This window comes from Lepeophtheirus salmonis, chromosome 5 (genome assembly GCF_016086655.4).
Source record: "Lepeophtheirus salmonis chromosome 5, UVic_Lsal_1.4, whole genome shotgun sequence".
Lineage (NCBI taxonomy): Eukaryota > Metazoa > Arthropoda > Copepoda > Siphonostomatoida > Caligidae > Lepeophtheirus > Lepeophtheirus salmonis.
The window spans coordinates 73,000,954-73,022,861 of record NC_052135.2 but is presented as its reverse complement, the minus strand read 5'-3'; the positions used below and the strand labels follow the sequence as shown (position 1 = coordinate 73,022,861).

General features: G+C 33.0%; 1 protein-coding gene and 2 long non-coding RNA genes across 4 annotated transcripts in view; 2 read left to right on the top strand and 1 right to left on the bottom strand.

Annotated features, from left to right (window-relative positions):
• Positions 1-21,908, top strand: part of LOC121117624 (uncharacterized) — a 306,996-nt gene that overhangs the window by 131,484 nt on the left and 153,604 nt on the right. The gene's annotated exons all lie outside the window — the stretch shown is intronic.
• Positions 107-3,550, bottom strand: LOC121118688 (uncharacterized). Of its 2 annotated transcripts, none has more exons than XR_011780398.1 (3): positions 2,480-3,550; positions 1,372-2,414; positions 107-1,315 (listed from the first exon to the last, which is right to left on the bottom strand). It is a non-coding gene; the product is annotated as an uncharacterized lncRNA (long non-coding RNA). The 2 variants fall into 2 exon arrangements; XR_011780397.1 differs by having other exon boundaries at positions 1,398-2,414.
• Positions 13,840-14,893, top strand: LOC139905306 (uncharacterized). Its single transcript, XR_011779954.1, has 3 exons — positions 13,840-13,965; positions 14,018-14,145; positions 14,207-14,893. It is a non-coding gene; the product is annotated as an uncharacterized lncRNA (long non-coding RNA).

The window sequence follows — 21,908 nt, the reverse complement described above, 5'->3', positions numbered from 1 at the left end:
TGATCAGAGTAAGAAATTCAGTACAACATTTTAGATATAGAAGGTAAAAAGAAAACTATTTCTTCGATATAACGTTTGTAAAAATGAAATAGTCTTTCAAAAATCGTAGTACCTCAAAATTATATTGTTTTAAAAAAATTATTTTTCATATACCGATTTAAATTTTAATTAATTATAAAATACAAAATATTCTTATTGAGAAATACCACATAAAACTTATATTGCATAGAAATCGTTTTTAAAAGTATTATTTAGATAAACGTAATTAAATTATGCAAATAATTGTAATAATGTTACATTAGTATAAAAATTTAGCCTTCTGTAATAAGAATAAAAAATTAGAGAAGTTAAAATTTAAAAAAATAAGCATTTATAATGTAAGATTATGCATTAAATATTTGGACAATTAATAAATCAAAATATAAACATATGGTTAATTATTAGTTAAATAATAAAATAGGTCCAAAGAAATGGATAAATTTCAAAATGAAATAGAAATAATAAAACTTCCAAGAGAAAAAACATTCAAATAATAACAACATTAAATCTAAATTGAATATAACCAGAATATAAGATACATATATCCATGACAGGTCTGGAGATGATCAACATCAACTATATCATTAAATATGTAGAATATGTGATTCAATCTACGAACATATAAATGTAACCTGCTTAATCCCTTTTGTCAGTAATATAAGAGTTGTCTTCATTGAAATAATGTTGATAGTTTTGGCAGATCCGGAGATGATAGACATCTAGGACATTATTAAAAATGTAGAATATGCAATTCAAAATATGACCGTATAGATGAATTATGTTTAATCCCATCGTCCAATACGACCAGTACGACGAGAATTGTCATTCAGAGAGTGTTGATGTAACTTGGACAAGCTCGCAAATGAGTGACATCTAAGATAACTCTATATAAGTAGAGTATGAGATTCCTATTCCCACCACATCGATAGGTGAAGATGAATCCCTTCGTCCATGGTAATTATACTTCATTACAACGAGAAAAAAAACGTTTCTAGAATAAAATACTTTACATTGAAGAAGATGAGATTCCTTTCCCAACTATATAGGCGGAAGAAACTGAATCACATCGTCGATGGTGATTAAATTATTTCATAACGACATGAATTATCATTATTCAGATAGTGTTGATGAAATTTATAAAGGTCTGGGAATGATCAATGTCCATGATATCTCTAAACATGTAGAATGTGAGATTCGTTTCACAACCATATAGATAGGTCAAGCTGAATTCATTCCTACATTAAGATTGTTCTTCGTTATTACAAAATAAACGTTTCTGAAATGAATAAATAGTTGAAAGTTATTATTTCAAAGGTATGAAAACGTCGATACATACTAACAGATTTGAAATTACGAACCATTAATAACGATCCCTCCTTCTTTGGAGACGCCTGATGTAGTTCACAAATCTTCTGCATAAATGTAATATATTAAATGAGACATAAACTTATAAACATTTCAAATATTTGAATACCACTCATTGTGATTTAGATATTTATATACCCATTTTTAATATTTCATCCAGAATCCATGAAAGTGGTGAACAAATATAAAATCAAAGAATTTTACGACTTTTTTCGCAGTCCATTTCATTTGTCCATTGTTCATAAATTAAATAAACTTCCTCATATACAATTTTATAGACATATCAATATTTTTTAATAGAAGAGCTGATAAAAGTTATTTTTTAGGAGATATTAGAAAGTATTCGATAAGTCATCCTTCAAAAGAATCTAGTCAAATAACAGACAATTACTAAAAATGTTGAGTATTCAATTCCATCTGGGACAATATTGATAAGTTATGCATAATCCCTTTTTCCATCATGATTAAGTTAATCCAATACGACGATAATTGTCATTATTTTATAGAGTACTGATGTAACTCGAACAGGCTCGGAGATCATAGACATCTAAATTACTACCAAATAAGTAGAGCATGATAATTCTACTACCATAATGTAGATAGATGAAGCTGAATCCCTTCGTCCATGGTCATTATAATTCAATGAAACGGGGAAAACCCGTTTGTAGAATAAAATAGTTTACATAGAAACGTCGATATACTAACAAATTTGTAAGGCCCAAATGGTGAACTGTATGTGCGATTCCTTTCCCCACCATACAGACGGAAGAAACTGAATAACATCGTTTATGATGATTGAATTTTTTCATAACGACGAAATCAACAATTACGACAATAATTATTATTATTCAGATAGTGTTTATGAAATTTAAAAAGATCTAGAGATGGTCGACGTCCATGATACCTCTAAAATTGAAGAATTTGAGATTTTTTTCACGACTATATAGACAGGTCAAGCTTAAATCCTTCGTATATTAAGATCGTTCTTCATAATAACAGAATAAATGTTTCTGAAATAAATAAATAGTTGAAAGTTATTATCTCAAAGGTATGGAAACATCAGATAGATACTCACAAATTTGAAATTGATAAATTATGAACCATTAATAACGATGGAAAATCTCTTTCTTTAGAGACACCTGATTTCTTTCACAAATCTTATGCAAATATGTAATATAATATTCGACATAATCTTATAGACATTTCAATTATTTGAATACCATATCATTGTGATTGAGATATTTATATACCACTATGAAATTTCACCAAGAACCCGTGAATGTGATGAAAATAAGTAAGATCATGGAATTATAAGGATATGGAATGCTCACGATTTTTTTTACAGTCCTGAACTAGTCCATTTTTCATAAGTTAAATAAACTTCATTATATACAATTTTATAGACATATGAATATTTTTTGATAAAAGGGCTGAGTTATTGTTTAGGAGTCATAAGTGAGTATTTTATAAGTCATCCTTCAAAATAACCAGTCAAAATAACAGACAAACTTCTGAGAGGCAGTGAAACTGAGTAAGTGAGTTTCATTGACAACTTTGCAGAAATCCTTTGAATCAAAGGATAATAATTAATAGTTTAATCAATGATAGTTTCATTTTCACGTGATCTCCTTGTAGATGTCGTTGCTTTGGAAGTGAATCTTTGAGGTTTCCGTGTTTGAGTCGAGAGATATTTTAGTAGATTTGAAAATAAGGGATGACAAGTCAAGTTTTTTCTCCTGCTTTTGTAGTTTTAAAACTCCCTTCGTCCATGGATGACTACATAAAGGAAATCCACGTTCTGAAAGTGGAGTGAGCAAACTCTTGAATGCTTTAGCTTTGCCATAGCAAGGCACTTTTGAGTGTATTTCTCCTGGGGAAAGAAGGAAGTGATCTAGAGATTCGTATTCCAGATTCATAAGCAGAATAGGCCTAGCAGAGGGCAACACAATATCTGGATGAAATGATGATAAACGATCTTAGTACAGATAATACGAAGAATAAATCTCGGAACTTTCAATCTCATTCAAAGATTGTCAATGAAAATTCAAACGTTGATCGAAGGATTTAAATTTTTATTATTTTATTTAATACTTTAACAGACGTCACAGCACATATGCGAACAAGCAGCCCCACATTGCACAAACTATTATTTGTGAGCTGAGCAGGAGGGAGTGGGTGGGTCGTCAACAGTTAAACGGGCGCCTTACTCCATTCCAGTATAAGCTCGCCCAATAGGTGAAGATGAATTCTCCTATTTCTTCTAGCGACGTCGTAATAACACGAATACCTTAAGATTGCGAGCTCATCTTTCAGCATAATCACTTTAAATGGGTGTGTTGAAAGAACCATTTAATTGAGGAAAAGATGGAGAAGAAAATGAAAAGGACTCGCCGTTACAACATCTGCGACTTGAAGGCTTCACTCACCAACTGTGGACCATTGTACAAATGAACACAATTAATAACCCATAGCGGGAATAAAGCGGCTTGAGGGCCGTGGATTTGTTGGAGATGAACTTGGATCCATTATCCATGAGTACTAAATAATCTTTAATAATGACTCATTCTATCATCGCTATTAACTCTTTCCCAATTCCCTTGCAGTGTTAACTCTATTCTCCTGGCATCTTCTGCACGACAATGCAAGTTTTTTGGATTGTGACAACCAACAACACTTTATCTTACGATAGCCTTCATCTTTACAACGTAAAGATTAATGCAAATCAACTTAAAATACCCCAAAATACCAATATGTTCTTGAGGGATGAACTGTCCTTTCTCTGGATACGTGCCATTTACTAATACCAGATCCAATAGCCTTCACTAATAACTCCGCTTCAATGATCATAATCGTTCTATAGATCAGAGAAGAAAAACATATTCATAGAGCACAAGCTTAAGGTAGCTCTACATTGCAACATCTTCGTAGTATGATCTAGACACAGAGGATTTCTTACGGATACACGGGAAAGAGCATGCGCATGTAATTTCTTGAAGCAAACGCAACTTGGCGGTCTACAATATTCTCTAACTGGGCTAGAACAGCCCCATACCAATGGGTGAGGTATCGAGTATAACGCAACGGTAGAAACGGATAATAATGAATTAGACCAGGTAAGTTACTTAGCTATGCAGATTGCATTTTTTGAAAACTCACTCATCTTTTTTCAGATCAAGAGAAGACAACCTCCTTTTTCGGCAATTCCTGAAAATTTATAAGCTAAGAAATGCCTATAATATTGAATTAGATACTCGAACGATTTCATCTCAGCCAATAATTACCGAGAAATTATAATAAGCGTCAGGTTATAATATGGATGATTACGGGATTTTTCCCCGAATCATTCGGATATATAACTCAGTGTCTACCCATCGTTCTTCCGAATTTCATTAGGATATTTTAGCCACACGTCTGTCTTAATTTCATCTATTTAGAAAAGGATATTATTTTTAATCGATGAAATTGGATAGGCCGAGCACGAGGAAGATAGGTTACGTTTAATCAAGATTGAAACTCCAGGCAAGAAAATTCTAAGATCATTACAGAGATGAGTCCGTTAAATTGAAAGAAATGAGGCACCACCTCCGTTATAGAGTTATAGGTTTGAAGGATTGCTCGAAGATGTCTACTACTGTATGCCATGGATGTGATTATCCAGGCATTTAGCACATGATTGTTAGCACAAGAAAAGACGTGTTATTACTTTACAAAATTTGATTTTTTAGAACATAAGTGTATATGAAAGGATAAGGATCAAAGCAGTTAAATTGTGAAAGTTCAAAGAAGTGATAAATCCCAAAAGGTAGATGTAGCGAAGGTTGCTAACAATGCCGTGATGAAGATTGGCTATATTTTAAACCAAATTAAGACATATCAGTCTATTTGTTCGGATGGTCTTAGTTTTGTTATTTTGAACACTAATGATAGTGGTCCGTATTCAAAACTCCTTTATCTAAAAGATTATACCGACCAATCTTTATGCCGCTGTATCAAGGAGATCTACGAAAGTATATTCATTGCAGCTGCGAAGCAATTTTGCAACTTTGTTAAAACTAAAAAAATTAATGATTTAAAAAATATAACAAAAATCCTGCAAGATATATATGAAAAAGAAATAAAAAATATATCCCTACCCGATTGTCATAATATTAAGACAAAAATTATTAGAAAATATTACCAAGTTCGCGTTAAGATGTTTGCAAAACTTTCTCGAAAGAGACTAACAGAGGAAGGAGGAACAATGTTCGGGGTAGCACTTTTAAAGTGCAAGTATGCATGAAATTGTGCAACACATTTCTTGATAATTGGCCACATTTAATTATATGTATACTTTATATTTATTTAAAAAAAATAAATTCTTTAATAAAGATAAAAAAAAAAACATTAAGGGCTATTTTATAAAAAATAAATATTTTAAATTATGACTAATGAGAGAATAACAAGTATATATATCTGTCGGTGCAATAGCTGTAGATGATATGACCTTAAATATATATTTCTATTAACCTTGTCAAATACCAATATCTTACAATAATTTATAACTGTATAAGAAGGAAAAAACACTACCAACTTATTAATACAACTTGAAATCTAAAAACAAAAGAAAGAAATCTTCAGCTATGGGTACACTGAATCTGAAAGTACAAACATTTCCTCTCAGAAATATACCCTGAAAAATTTAAAGAAGCTCCAATCCATAAACTGTCGCAGAAAGAAGTGTGGTGTTCACTTCAATTTATGTCAGTTAAATGTATTTGCTTAGAAAATTAATATAACAAATGTAAATTGGTTAGACAAGGGAAGTCAGTTTTAAAATCTCTATAATTAAATTCTAACTTACTACGGACTCTAGAAAAAGGTAGAATATCCCTGTCGGGAACTCGGCCTCGGAGCATTGGTTTATCAGAAAATTACCTATAAATATCACTAACAGTACAAGGATATGTAAACAATATTACATCAAATTTTCAAAGGACATGTACATGGGGATTAATGAAATGTTTGAAGGAAAAAATAAGTTATATTTGTGTTCAGCATTGTCTTCTTCATATTTTGAAAGTGTTTTCAACACTATTTGGAATTATGCAGAAGTTCAACAGTCATTTGTAACTGTAGCCCCAATCTCCATAGCTATGAGGAGAGAAAAGTTATTTTTTTGTCTTCATTCACAAATTTAAAAAATCAAACATCATCATCCTAATTCTTACTCATTGAACACAACATCTCTGATGTAAACAAACAATTTTTCTCTTTTCTTAAAGATGATCTTTCTTCTTTTGGTACAAAGGATTAAATGCATTTAACAATACATAATTATAAGTTAAGCAAGCTACTAACTATGGTTTTTTATCAAGAAATCGTGAGTTTATAATAAAAATACTGCCGTACCTCCATAGTGATTAAATGTTCATCAATACAAGCAAACAAGTTTCATTGGAGGATAAATCTTGGACTGTATAAAAGACAAATTAAGCCCCCCCTAGGTTTGCATTCCTTAGACTCTTTCAAGCTCTTCTTAGCGCCTTGCAACTAGGGATAATTTAATTCTAAGTGATGTAAACTACAGAGCAGTTTCCTCTCAAATTCCACCACTTGCTCTAATAATGAGAACAATTTTATTCCCTAAACCTAAACTAGGAAACATATTCTAAATACATACACATAATATTTAAAACTGTGTTTGTACAAGATTAGTGCATAATATTCATAATAATTTATTCCTATTTGTAAAAATGTACAAGTAACGATAAATTAAACTTAACTACATATATGTGGACATAATACTTGACCTGATTTAGAAACATTTAATAATAATTATTAGCTCAACAAATTTAAAACTTCATGATTTCGACGTAAAACAAAATTTTAGTCTTCTTTCCTCGTTACTCCACGTTTCACAATGATCCGCCAACGACAAGGCAGCTGTATAATCTCTACAATTAAATTTGGATTTACTACCAATGCTAGAAAAAGGTAGAATATCACTTTCCGGAACCCACTCTCGGAGCATTGATTTGTTAGAAAAGTAACCGACGTGATATCTACGTTTGATAGGATCGTAATGCGACTTGAGATCATCTAGATGACCTGGTCTTTGCAAAACAATTGCGGGCCACCATAGAAAGAATTCGCGCTTCACAATAACTTGTTCACCACACTCATAGAGTGGAGAGGGCTGAGAAATGCGCTTCAAGACAGGAACCAGGCAAAGGACTTCACTTCCGTATCCTCCTTCTTTAGACGTATGGCTGCGATGAGGACTCAGAACAAACGCTTCATTTTGATTAAAAAACCCGCAGGTCTTGCATCGGTATTTCCGTAATGTTTGTAACTTTGAGTCATCTCCATGCAACAAGAGGTCAAATATCCCTGGTTCAGTTACATTGTGACGCTCACGAATATGACGACGGAGTCTTTTAGACGCCATCCTACATCCACAAAGCAAGCAGAGAAGCCCTGAGCTACTGCTATCATTATTAGTCGAGTCTTCAAAATTATTCAAACTCATATTTGATATTTTTCTAACAGTATCGGATTTGACGAATCTTTCCCTCGAATAATGACAGAGTATGCTGCGCCATCTATCAAGCTAAACTTCATAATTTATTTAATTGCAGAGGGAAAAATTTATTTGATTTTCCCCCCAACATTTTTATGTATATGATTTATGAATTAATCCTCTTGTAATATGAATATTTTGTAATATTTGAATATTTTAAATCCCCCTTTGTATTTGTATACACAAATGCAAGCAAGGGTATCCTATTTTTTAACCCTTTTTCTTATAGCGGTCAATGATCTTCGCACTCTACTCAATATCATTAATTAATTCTCCTATTGCAAATGATTGGATAGTGTTTTCCAGAGATTCAAGTGATCAGATTATTTCTTCTATTCCTGCAACGATTCTGCAAGGAATTCTTCTATTGGATTAGTCCTCCCTCTTTTGTGTTCGGGGGAACGGCTAAATTATAATCCCAGGTTCTATACAAAGGAGGTACTATTTTCGATAATTTTTTATAATTGTGATGGATATTACCGAAATTTGATTAAAAATTAAGTTAAATGATGTCGAATTTAAAAATAAAACTTATGTTAATTTTAAAGCTTGGAGTCTTCATCAATGTAGGATAAAATTTATTGATATTTCCATTGTATAAAATATATTTTGTATATTATATGTAATTTTTTAAGTGTATTTATTCTAAAACACATTGTACCTACAATTCCAATATTACTTACTTTTCTTAAGAAGAATTCTAACATTTTTTTAATAAACTATTATACATGTAAGAAGAACAAATATATATAACAATTATATTTTATTTTTTAACATTAAAAAACATTAAATTTCATTATATAAATATATTTTTAATTCCTTTTTCGCCGACAATGAAGAGAAAAAGTCTATATTTATGGTAAGACTTGTAGATTTTTGTCATGTGGGCTTTGTGGTTTTGGGATCCAAGACCCAATCGAATTTCAGCAGTATAAGAAATACCATTTTGACGAGAAAAATTTGAAGCTTTATTCTAAGAATATAATTGAATCAAGTCCTGATGCTTATAATTTTATGTCTGATATGAAAAATATGCATGTCTTCTGCAATATCCTTCTCCATATTTATAGTCATCCAAATCTTGTCAAAACCATAAAACTTTATACTGGCAAAGTCATTCCTTCACACTACACCATTACAAAGTCAACAGAGTCCCAAAGTAAAGTATTGTTGTCAAATATTAAGAAAGAACTTCCTACGCAACAATTTAGCGTTGATATAACGTTATATTAACGTAAACCTTATGTTGTCTGAACGTCGTGTACACGTTAATTTTGGTTACTCCATGGTTGTGCAGGAAAGTTGTCTAAGTGTTGTATTAACGTTATCTAATGGTTAAAAACTACTTTCGAACGTTATCTCATAGTTGTTTGTTGGTTAAAAACAGCTTTCAATTAACGTTGATCTAACGTTATCACTTATTTGTTAAATGGTTGTGTTCAACTCCTTAATTACCTTATGGTAATGAAAACGCTTTCTAATGCACATAATATTACGTACAACAATATTCTATTCTATTAAATTAAAAATATTAACATCATATACAAGTACATACATATAATAACAATACTGAAATAATAATAACTTATGTATTCATAAATGAATAGCATTTAAAACATATTTATGAATAACATATATATATATTAATATAAAATATGAATAAGAAATAACAAGAAGATAATCAAGTGCCGAGTGTTTAATAAAGTGCTTCATAGCCCATTGATGTAAAAAGGTTTTGAGTAAGTTTTGCACTTCACTATCCTCAACAGAAGAATCATGTGAGAACTCAATAGTATTTATATCTTCAATAATCTCAGAACAAACACTTTTATTTAATGGTATTCTAATTGTCATCCTATTCTCAGGCTCAGTATTTGACAATAACAATAAGGAATCCTCATTGTTAGAGTCCCGAATTCTGATAAATTCTTGTTGTTTCGGTTCAAGCTGTTCAACGTTGGGTACATTGTTTTCTTGTTGCATTTCTTCTCTCAATCCATTTCGCACAGATTCCATCTCTTGACGAACCCCCTTCCACTTCTTGCTGTAGGCTTGTCTGCCTAACCACTCCTGACTCATTGCTGGAAAATTCGTAAAAAATTAACTTAAAATAATAATTTAGTTTATTAATATAGTTGTAGATTTTTTTTTTTTTTTTTTGAATAAGAGCGACACTAACCACTCAAACAACAAGGAGCCTAATACTGAAGGTCGAAGGAAATAGGCATGTTTGCCTCGAAAGAGGTTTAACCCGTTTAAGCTATCCTGCACACACACAAACATTGCCTGATTTTCCACATTGCCCGTTACATATATATATTCATAAACTAACAACCCGGGGTGGGGGTGGGTGCCAATTACGATAATTGAAGTTTATTTTGATAATTATTAGAATTAAATATTAGCTACAATTATTTAAATCTGCTAAAGAATTAACTGTGATAATTATCAAAGACGAATTAATCCTACATTATGAGTGTTTCATAAAGAGTTTTATTTCGGACATTTTTGCCCTTTTCTTGGAGTAATATTGATTTCAATAAACGGAATGACTAAAAACTGATAGTTTTTTTCCTCAATTAGTGTAGAAAAAAGTCATTTGAATAATTTTTCCTCGATCTTTCACCCAAACAGATAATCATACATTTGGATCCGATACTTTAATAATCCTAATACAAAGTTATAATAACTTGGTTGTTTCGTTATTTTCATAAACTTGAAACGACATCATAATAACTTAAGTATGATCGGTCTAAGTTATTATTCAGTTGTCTAATGGTTATTAAAATAACAAATCTATTCGTTATATTAATAACCATGAGTCAACGTAAGTTTAACGTTAGTTTCTTGTAAAGTTCTAACCAACCTTTATTTAACCATATTCTAACGTTAATATTACGTTATGTGTTGGCTGGGTTGTAGGAAATGATAATCTTCTTGTCTGTGACGAAACTACAATAAATAGCGGTAGTGTTGATTGGTCCTCTGTATGCATATTGCTGTATTGCACTTATTTAATATATTTGGAAGATGTTAAGAAGGCTGAGAATATAATAATTACAAGTATTGAAGTCAAAAGTCTTAACAACATGTTTGGTTCCGATTTCTGTGATGAGAGAATAAAGGTTTTCATTATCGATGGTGCAGCTTATTGTATAAAAGTAGTCAGAAGCCTTAAGCAACATTTTTTAATAACATTTCATGTCACTTTTCTCGCTCATGATCTGAACAGAATAGCAACACTCTATCCTAATTAATTCGAAAATATTAAGTAAAGTAATTTTCTTGTGTCTTAATTCTGGTGATCGAAAACGATTGATTACTACGTCAAGCACTTCAATTCAGTCTCAATGGTATGGATGAAAACAGTCTTGCAATCAATAAATCAACAGTAATAACGTTATCCATTCATGGCCCTTGTCGGACTTGATAGCCTTCTTAGAAAACAGAAAAAGGGCTGAAGAAGTCCTAAGGGGTTTTGGAAACGAAGCTGTCATTTCTTCCTTTAAGAATCATAGTCATGAGCGAGAGCCAGAATCGGAGTCGTCAATATGCCCAAAATGTGACAACAAATTCAACCTGTTCTCACGAGGACCAAGAAGGCGAAACAAAAAGCCACGAAACACTTGCTTAGAATGTTGGCAACTCGACAGAAAAATCAAAAAGAGTAATCAAAGTTCTTGTGAGGCAAACACTGGCGAAGTAATATTAATTCGTGTCGAGCACTTAATCAATCAATGGTATCAAAACAGTAAACCCCCTCCTATTGAAAGACAACACTTGGTAACAATCCACAAAATACAAAACCTAAGGCTCAGACTCAAAATATAGACATCTGAAAAGGATTATAAGCGGTTCTTAGCCACAGTAAAACCAGCCACTCTCTTCATTTTTTTTATAAACCCAATATAAACTTTTATACATACCCAAAAAGAAGTTCAAATAGGATGAGGAACTCAAAGGCACACTTAACAAATCTAAAAATAAATAAAAATAGAAGCAATACATAAAGGAATGAAAATCTTTGACCCTCATAGATGAACACGTATGAAAACGGATTGGTCTAAAGAAGGTTCCAGATACTTCCGATTCCAAAAACATTGTAAATGCATCACCATGAAATGCTTGCAGAAGCATGAAGCTTAGAACAGAGAAAATACTTCACTCAATTATACAATGATCTAATTTTGATAACATACCACAAGCTACTGATAAAGTTATTGAGCGATGCAGTAAGAGCAGTTTCGTAGCAAGAAGAAAGCAGAACTCATCTCCCTGAACAAAGGAATATATGGAGTCCTGTGGATGCAACCCTGCTAATAATGACTTATTCGTAAATTAATCCTCTCTGTTCCATGAACTACCCACAGACTGCAAAGCTCCTCTGCCCCTACACTGTGCGGGACCTGAAGTCCGAAATCGGAGAATGACCCTGAAGGTGTCGGCAATTGAATACGATGAGTTATACAAAGCCCTCTTTGGTTCTATGAATGATGTCTTCTGTCCATCCGAGTCCATCCTAATTGAAAGATTCCGAATCAACATGTTGAAGCAGCCCCCGAATGAACCATTTGACAATTGAGTGTCGCGTCTGCGAGGGCAATCCCACTCCTGTAAACTCAGCTGCTCTCTGCAATGTTTTCGTCTAAGATGACGTAATTGTGGGGGAAATCCTGAGGAACACTGCTACTGCAAAGTTAAACCAACTTGTGTTTGAGAAGAAACTTTGCAAATTAGATGAAGTCATCAAGCTGGGACGAGCTCTTGAATCAACAGATACTCACTCCAAATAGTGGACCCAAGAAAAATGTCATAGTACAAAAGTCCAAAGGGTACAAGCCGCACTTTAAGGAAGAAGCAAGGTGAAAATTCATCTAAATTTCTGTTGAGTAATGGTATGTGCAAGTTTTGTGGTACATCCTACGTCCTTCGAAACTCTCTCTCTCCTGCTGTTGGGAAAACCTGTCATAAATGTAGTGGAGTTGATCACTACGGGTCACACTGCAAGTCCTTTCGCACGTATCCACATGAGTGATAAACCTATATCTTTCCTGTTGGATTTGGGAGCTAGTGTCAATATTCTTCCAAGATATATGGCCTAGACTAGTGTTGCGTCTTGACGAGGGAGAGACACAAACTTATTTATAAGGTGGAGAGATCCAGGATGACCGAGAGACAAAGGAGAAGATAAAATGGCGTGGAGGAATAAGACTACACTGTTTATAAGATCATGTGTATTCTAACTATACTCTAATTTATTTACACAATACGAGACTATTTATAATACGTAAAACACAGTACTTATAATTAAGGGTGATAATTTTGGTAAGAATAGAAAAGCGTGCGAGGAGAAGAGAAGAAATACTTATGGCATCATTGATTAAATAATATACATCTTCTTCTATCAATCATGAACGTTATCATTCCCGCCTTTATTATTCAATATTAATATAATAATATTAGATGGGGATAGTCAATAGAGAACTGAATAAAATACCTAAAATAACGTCGCCTTCTGTCTGGATTTCTGAAAATGGAGGCCTAGGAATTTGGAAAATACTTACCGGATGAGAAACAGAGGGTTTGTCGGATTTGTCGATATAAATGTGCCTTTAGTCCCCTGTCTAGAATTATACGCCACTCATCATCCTCATCTCATATCAAGAGCATGGATATTCATCTATAAAATCAATTTTTCGATGAATACATCAAGTCAGACTTTAACTTTGATCTCACAACGATGCTTACTGCATGTAATATACCCTTATCCATTGCTAATCATCTACGTTCAAAAAATTTATGGAGAAATACAAGGGTAAACATATCCCTTCCCGAGGAACCATCATTAAATTAATGGAGGATGTTGTTACTTGTTACTGATGTCATTTATAGAAATACATATAAAAATGTTTTGAGTCATCCACACCAAATGACGATCAAGTTATCAGTAAAAAGTATTTACGAATATCGAAATGGAACTCTGAATTTTGTACTATCTCACAGTAAGTATTCAATTTTTTTTAAATCTAACCATAAAATATGATTCTATTTTAGCTAAACATATCAAGAATTATGATACACAACTCAGTAAAGTGCAAAAACAACTGCTTAAATGGGGGTAGTAGCTTTGGATGGTTTGCAACTAGTTTGTCTGAGACTACTTACTTCGCTTTAAGACTTGGGTATGATAATTAGGTTTTCCAATATTACATAGTCAGTAAATATTACTTTTTATCACTAAAGGCTTAGCTATGGTTGATGGGCTCCAAGAAATGGTGTTCAGAAAACTCATAAAAGGCAAAAACAACTGTTTAAATGGTCACAACAACGAGGGTAGTTACATTGGGTGTTGCATTATAATTAACAATTGTGTATATCCTTCATGATAATAGTATGTTGTTATATAAGCATACCTAAATAACGGGGGGAAATCTTTTTTGATGCTCTTAATAGGGAGTAATATCGCTGGACATTACTACATAATTAGCTTTTGCTCTAAATCTTTACGATGAACTTATTTCTAACATTTTTTTATTAATATATTTATTGTCTAATTTTATGATTTTGACATTTACTTTATTATTAATAATTAGTTAGATCTCATCGGTAGAGATATATCTATCCTGTGCACAATTGTATATAGCAACTTCCACATGAAGAAGAGGGGTGATTATCTTTTTGATTAAACTCCACGTCTCGCTTTTGTATTGCAACCTAAAGTTATGACATATTTAACTGAATTCCGATGTTAGAACAAGAAAAAATTATCTGGATCAATCTATTATTTCAATATTCTGTATTTATAATTTATTATTATTAATAGTTATATGATTTTAATTGTTTAATTTTGTATATTTAATTTAAATGTTTAATGGTTTATTTTTTAGTATGTAGATTATATTTAATTAAAGCCTTCTTTTTTAAACTTTGAGCTTCAAATATATTTCAAATACTCTACTTTGTCGTTTCATTAGCTATTATTATGAGAATAAGGTTCATAATGAATTACAATTTCATGGAGTGTGACGTTTTCAAATCTACTGTAACGGATAAAAAACGTCTAAGTCAATTATACATAGTATATCTTCATTAAACATTTTGCTAATAAATACTTTCGTAATACCCTCAAAAATCATAATAAAGCAGGCAGATGATAATCACATCAGTATTTTAAACAATGATACCATATGTCTTTTTCCCCCCTTTCTCCTTGCACGCGTTTTTCTCTACAATATTATCAACTATACTTATAATACATAGACGAATATACAAGAAGTTAAGAACAAGAAAGGAAGTATGAAATACATAACAACTAGACATGAGTCCAGACGTTGGGGTTTCATCACTGTCTTTGGTGGGAGTAAAAATCCAACCTTTGGGTCTGTAGAGTTAATTAGTATATAAATAACTACACGTCTTTACTATTCAACTTTCTTTAATTAAATGCAAATTGGCACTCTTTTCCTTCCTACATAAACATCAAATAAATCACAATACCCCACAACCTCTCAATGGGATAAAAAATGACGTCACCACATAACTCCCACTTTAAATTAAGGAGTATACGAAATAATAACAATAATAATGTAATAAACAAGGTAAATAACAACATACTTATCACTAATGATAATAATAATAATAATCTTCCTTCCTATACCTAACGTTTCTTTTGGGATATTTTCTCGGTACAATCGTTATTTGTCCACAATTTTATACTGAATACTTTCTTCCACTAAACCTGTCTTTGTTATATTTGCTGGTTTCAGCCTTTCAATAGGGGGGGGGGGTATCTTTCTTCCCATTTTAAACTCCATAACATGATCATAACTATTAATAGATATTACTTTGGCAGGACCGATGTATGGTGGTCTAGAGGCCTCCTGACTCAATCCACTCTAATCCATACATATTCAGCTTCGTTAAGGGTCGAATGAATAAATATTTTCTTAGATTCATTACCATAGCCCTCAGATTTTATTTGAAAATCTATATAATCAAACATTTTCGTCAATTCAGTTAAATGATCCTAAGATAAATAACCAGACGTTTCCAACAACGTGTTTATTAGACATTGAGGAGCCATCATATCCGTACCAGTAACCACGGTGAAGGGAGATATATTATTTGAATTTGGTTTTTATTGATTTCCAAGCAAAAACAGCCTCCTACCGTGCCATAATTGCAGTCGTTAGTGTTCGATGTTGCCTCTCCAACATACCATTAGTTTGATGTTGATATGCCGTTGTACGAATCCTGTGGAACACAACCAGTATGGAAAACCTTTGGAACAACTCCGATTCGAATTGGCTTCCTCTGTCCGTAATTACGTATAAAGGAACTCCAAATTGCAAGATCCAGGCTCTCAAAAGCCTATGCGTGATCGTCTTAGCTTCGATGTAAATCAACAGAACTCAACCATTTGGTTGGTCTATCGATACAAGTCAACAAATATCGAAACGTCTCTGATGATGACTGTCCAGGAACTAGGCACGGAGGTAGAAGTCCTACGATGTAGATGTTACTGTCTGAAGCCTCCCCTCCAGAGTAAAATGATTTCAAATTAACTTTGATGTGCCTATTGACTTTAGATTTCTAGCAACCTGCACATGGAGTGAACCACTCTTTTATTTGTTGATCCATTTGAGCCCAGAAATATCTTGATTTAATAACTCTTAACAGAAGCCTTCGAACCAGGATAGGATATCGAGTGAAAATGAACACTTCTCTCCTTAAATCCTTAGGAACATGAGGACGCCACTCCTGCGTGAATGTCTCGCATATTGATTTTTGTCTTTGTCGAACTCAATCTCCCTGAAATGACTAGAATCATTTAGATATTCAATCTCACTATCAGCCACGGCCTTCTTTTCAGATTCTTGAGCCTTTGCCAACGATAACAGGTCGGTTGGATTCATTATAACACCACGTACTTGAGGAGGAAGCTAATCGGCTACCACATTATGATTTCCCTTGATGTATTGAGTGTCTTGCACATACCCAATCATGACACTTAGATGCCTTTGTTGTCAATGGGATGTCGTTTCCTTAGAGCTTCGAAAAGCTTCCACCAACGTACGGTGGTCTGTGAAAATTGTTACTGCTTGACATTCCATGATGTGCTTAAAATGTGAAACACTCAGGTATGCAGCAAGCAATGAACGATCATAGTTTGGAATACTTCCTTTGAGCCTCACTAAGTTTCTTGTAATAGAATCCTACTGGAACAGGTTGACTGTTAATAAGTTGATGAAGAGCTGCTTCTAAAGCGTATTTCGATGCATCGTTAAACAAATAAAATAAGAGCTTAAGAATGAGTGAGATGTAGCCTTTTTGAGAGCTTTCTTGACATCATTGGAAGATGATCAAGCTTCCTCTGACCAAAATAAATCCTTCTTTTCATCTGCGTTTTAAATCATCCCTGTCATTGGGAATACTAAATTGGCAAACTGAGAAATTAAATTCCTCTAATATCCAATCATTACAAGAAATCACCTGAGATCACTAGGTTGTAAAGGTACAGATATATTATCAATTGCATCAACCTTGGGGCTAGTTGGCCGAATACCATTGGATGATAAGATAAATCCTAAAAAATCAATCTCCACATAGAAAAAGAAGAATTTCTTTGTTACAAAACGTAGGTTGTAGAAGTTCAGGATTTCAAAAACATCCCTCAGATGTTTTTTATGAGTTTTTACTGATTTTGAATGAATAAGAATGTCGTCCAAATAAATATATACACATCCAAGCTCCCGAAATATCGCATTCATGAACTGCTGAAAGGTAGCCCCAGCGTTCCTTAAGCCAAAATGTATAAAGCAAATTTCGTATAATCCAAATGGAGTCGTTAAACTATCTTATACCGATGTTCTTTTTTACAAGAATGTTGTTGTACGCTCGGTTGAAGTCGATCTTACTAAATATTTTTGATCTGTGAAGGAGGACCATCAAATTTTGAATGATAAGTAAGACGTACCTATGGGGAGAAGTGGCAGCATTTAATTTACGATAATCTCCGACCATTCTTCAAATTACGATTTACTTTTGCGGAACAACATGAAGAGGAGATACCCATGGGGACTTGGATGGTGTAGTTATACCTGCTTCTAATAGATTATCAAGAGTTTCTTTGTAGATTTTTATTTTTAGGGAACAACTTTCTCATTCTATCAGCGGAAGGTGCACTACATATCTCCAGTATAGATTGAATGGTGAATTTCAATAGGAATTTCAGTAGGTCGACAAATTTGCTTTGGGTACGGAAGAACTGGTATTTTTTTAAAGAGATGATACACAAAAGGGTTAGAAACTTCCACTTTTATGTGGAATGAGTGACTCTTGTCTCTCAGTTCGACTTCCAATGGCACTAAGCCTAGTCTGATAATCTTTAATTAACCCTTTTCCACAGTCTATTGTAAACTGATAGTTTCTGAGAAAGTCTAACCCAATGATCGGTAGGGGCACGTCTGCCACGATGAAAGTCTAGCAATATGTCCGTTTGTATTTACAAATATACACTTTCAATTTTAGTTCCCCAAGAACTTTAATGGAGGATCCATGAGCTGTTGATAATTGCAGAGGTGAAGGAGTCAATGAAGTATTTTAAACATTTTTGCACGGAATTACAGAAACATGTTGCTCACGTATCGATAAGAGATAAATGTTTTATTAGTCCAAGATTCAATTGGGTAGTGCCAAGAAAACGTATCTGCTCCCTCTTCTCAATTTACTCCATTTGCCCCTGCAAGAAGGTGAGAAAGGATTCTTGTTGACTTTTCCAAGGTTGACCAGGAAAATCTCCTAATCCTAATGAATGCTGGTTCAAAAAGAAGGGTCAAAGATGCTTCGATTCCTAGTAAAACTATGCGTGCAACCCTTCATCATTTGCAAACATGGTTTACAAGGATTGGGTTCCCGTAATGGTGCATTCAAACAATGGTCCTCAGTTCTCCATTGAACTTTTCAAGTCGAAATTGTCTGAATGGGGAGTGAATGTGTCCTTTTCGCCTCGTACCATCCTCAGCCGAATTGTCAGGCCGAGTGAGCTGTTCGGATTGTCAAGTCTTTGGAAAAGAAGAATCCTCACCTCTCCTTGGATGAATTACTATTTACGTACTGCAAGACCCCCAGCAGGATTATTATTTTCTTGCCCCATCTGCATGCACTTTTATGGACTACTGACGACTAGCCATAGAAGGTTAGTGCCAGAGTTGTCTGAGAAAATGGAGGTTTGGTGTAGTAGCTACATGCAACGACAACCTAAATGGATCCTGGTCGTAACTGTGAAGAAAGTTGGAACTTGCATATGGACTGTACACATCAATGATGTTGGTACAACCAGGCACTTTAATCAACTTCGGCTTAATTCGTAATGGTTGATTTAGGGGTGATGCTGAGTTTGCAATCGATCACTCTTTTTTTATACATATATGTATATGTATGTCTATGTTCTACCAAGTGGGATTTTCTTCCTCATTATTTTCTTTTAAGTATCAATTTTTATAATTGTGTTGTTGCTCTTGTCATATCTAGTCAGTCGAAGCTAGACCTACTCCAGGGACAATAAAGATTCTCTCCTACACTCCATAGTAGATTATCTATTTAATTTTTGCAACAAGGCTCTAATATATACTTATGCTGTTATATATTGATATAGTTCATATTTGTAGATATTATATTGTTGCTATGTGTACCTATATTACGTATATATATATATATATGGCATACAAGATAATCATGTAAAGGTATAATAAAGTGTACAGTTTTCGTATAAACTACGACGGAGCATGGTGCATAAGTCTTACTCTTAAAGATTATTATACTGTTTCATATATTTTATCTTACTATAAGTACGTCAGTAGGATCTGTAAATTGACTCATATACAGGAAGGCAAGGCAAGGTATCTACTTCTCTGTTGGTAATCCCGTTTATATGTTCAATCATGTAAATAATTAAAGGATTATAGCAATACACGACATATTGCTGACACAACGCTAGGAAGTTTACCCACGACTTATTAAATAATAAAGAAAAAAGAGGACACGCATCAACCGTTTTTCCTTTTCTAATCGCTAGAATTAGTTTACCCTTTACACTCTTGTTTAACCGTGGATAATTCATTTGCGTATATGCTAAGACTTTGATAAAATATAAAATTGGTATGTTAAAATGAGTTTTGTTTGCTTGTATTAGTGAGCCCTTTTTAAGAATAAAGTACTCATCACTGATGAGTCATTATACCAATTATACCAAGTTTACCAATTAAAAATTGAAGCCGTGTGCTATTTCTTCTTTATTTTGCAATATTTAATATGTTGTAGGGAGTAGTAATTCATTCTCTCCGCCCCAAAATCGTATAAAAGGAAGCTGATATTAACCAATGTTACTAAAACAAGGTTAGGCAATAAAAAAATGGCTGGGCATGCACAGCAGATTTATTAAATAAATATCTGTCTTTCTGGTGACGTCATTAGGACAAGTCTTGATTATTAATACTACATAAATTTAAAACGTAAAAATTTGTGCTTACTCGATACTTCTTAAGCAATATTTTACTAAATATAATGGCAAAACTATAATTTCATAAATTATTAAGATATAGACGTAACACATGCTGATAAATAACATGTTATAATATTTTTGATTTTTCAGATTTTTAATTTAATAAGGTAAATAAAACAAAAAGAGGCTGTGCAGTGGCTATTTGTAAAAACTCAAGAAGCGTTTCATACTAGCGATTCCTGAAATACCTTGCTAGAGAAGAGGCTTAGATTTTGGCTTATCTAAGAGAAAACAAATTCATTACTGATGAAGTCAGAATTTGTGCTCATCATTTTGATCCTTAGTGTTTTGATATTTTATTAAATTTAAAAACTTACTTTTGGTATTATATTGTATATTATGATGTATTTACTTTTTAAATTTATGTAGTATCAATAACCAAGACTTGTCCCAATTACATCACCAGAAATAGAAAGATATTTATTTCATAAATTTGCAGTGCATGCTCAGCCATTTTCTTGTTGCCTAACCTTGTTCTAGTAACATTGATATTAAGAAGAGTCTTAATTGAGATGAACAATATTTTTGCTTCCGCCTACTCCTTGCTCTCTTACGAAAAACCATTATCTAGATATAACATCTGTAATGTTTTATTATCAAGGTTGATAATTTTGGTAAGGATACAAAAACGTACGAGGAGAAGGGGAGAAATACTTATGGTGTCATTGATTAAAATAATAAACATTTATCTCTATCAAGAACGTTATCTATCCCCGCCTTTATTATTCAATATTAATATAATATTAGATGCTGATAGTCGATAGAGAACTGAATAAAATGCCTAAAATAACGTTTCCTTCTGTCTGGATTTCTGGAAATGGAGGCCCAGGAATTTGGGAATTACTTACCGGATGAGAAACAGATGGTTTGTCGGATTTGTAGATATAAATGTGCCTTTAGTCCCCTGTATAGAATTACACGCCACTCATTATCATCATATCAAGAGCATGAATATTCATCTAAAAAATCAAGTTAGTGATGAATACATCAAGTCAGACTTTAACTCTGATCCCACAAAGATGCTTATTGTATGTAATAGACCCTTATTCATTGCTAATCCTCTATGTTCAAAAAAATTGGAACCAACTTTAATGCTACTCGCTTGAAGGTGTTTATTACGGATGGAGCTTCTTATTTAAAAAAAAACCAAGCAATGGTGTTCAGAAAACTCATAAAAAGGCAAAGAAAACAACAACTGCTTAAATGGTCACAACAACGGGGTTAGTAGATTTGGATGGTTCGCAACGAGTTTGTTTGCCACTAGTTTCTATACTTAAAGACTTGGGTATGATCATTAGGTTTTCCAATAATACATACTCAATAAATATTACTTTTTTATCACTTAAAGATTAGCTACGGTTCATAAGCTCCAAGAAATGGTGT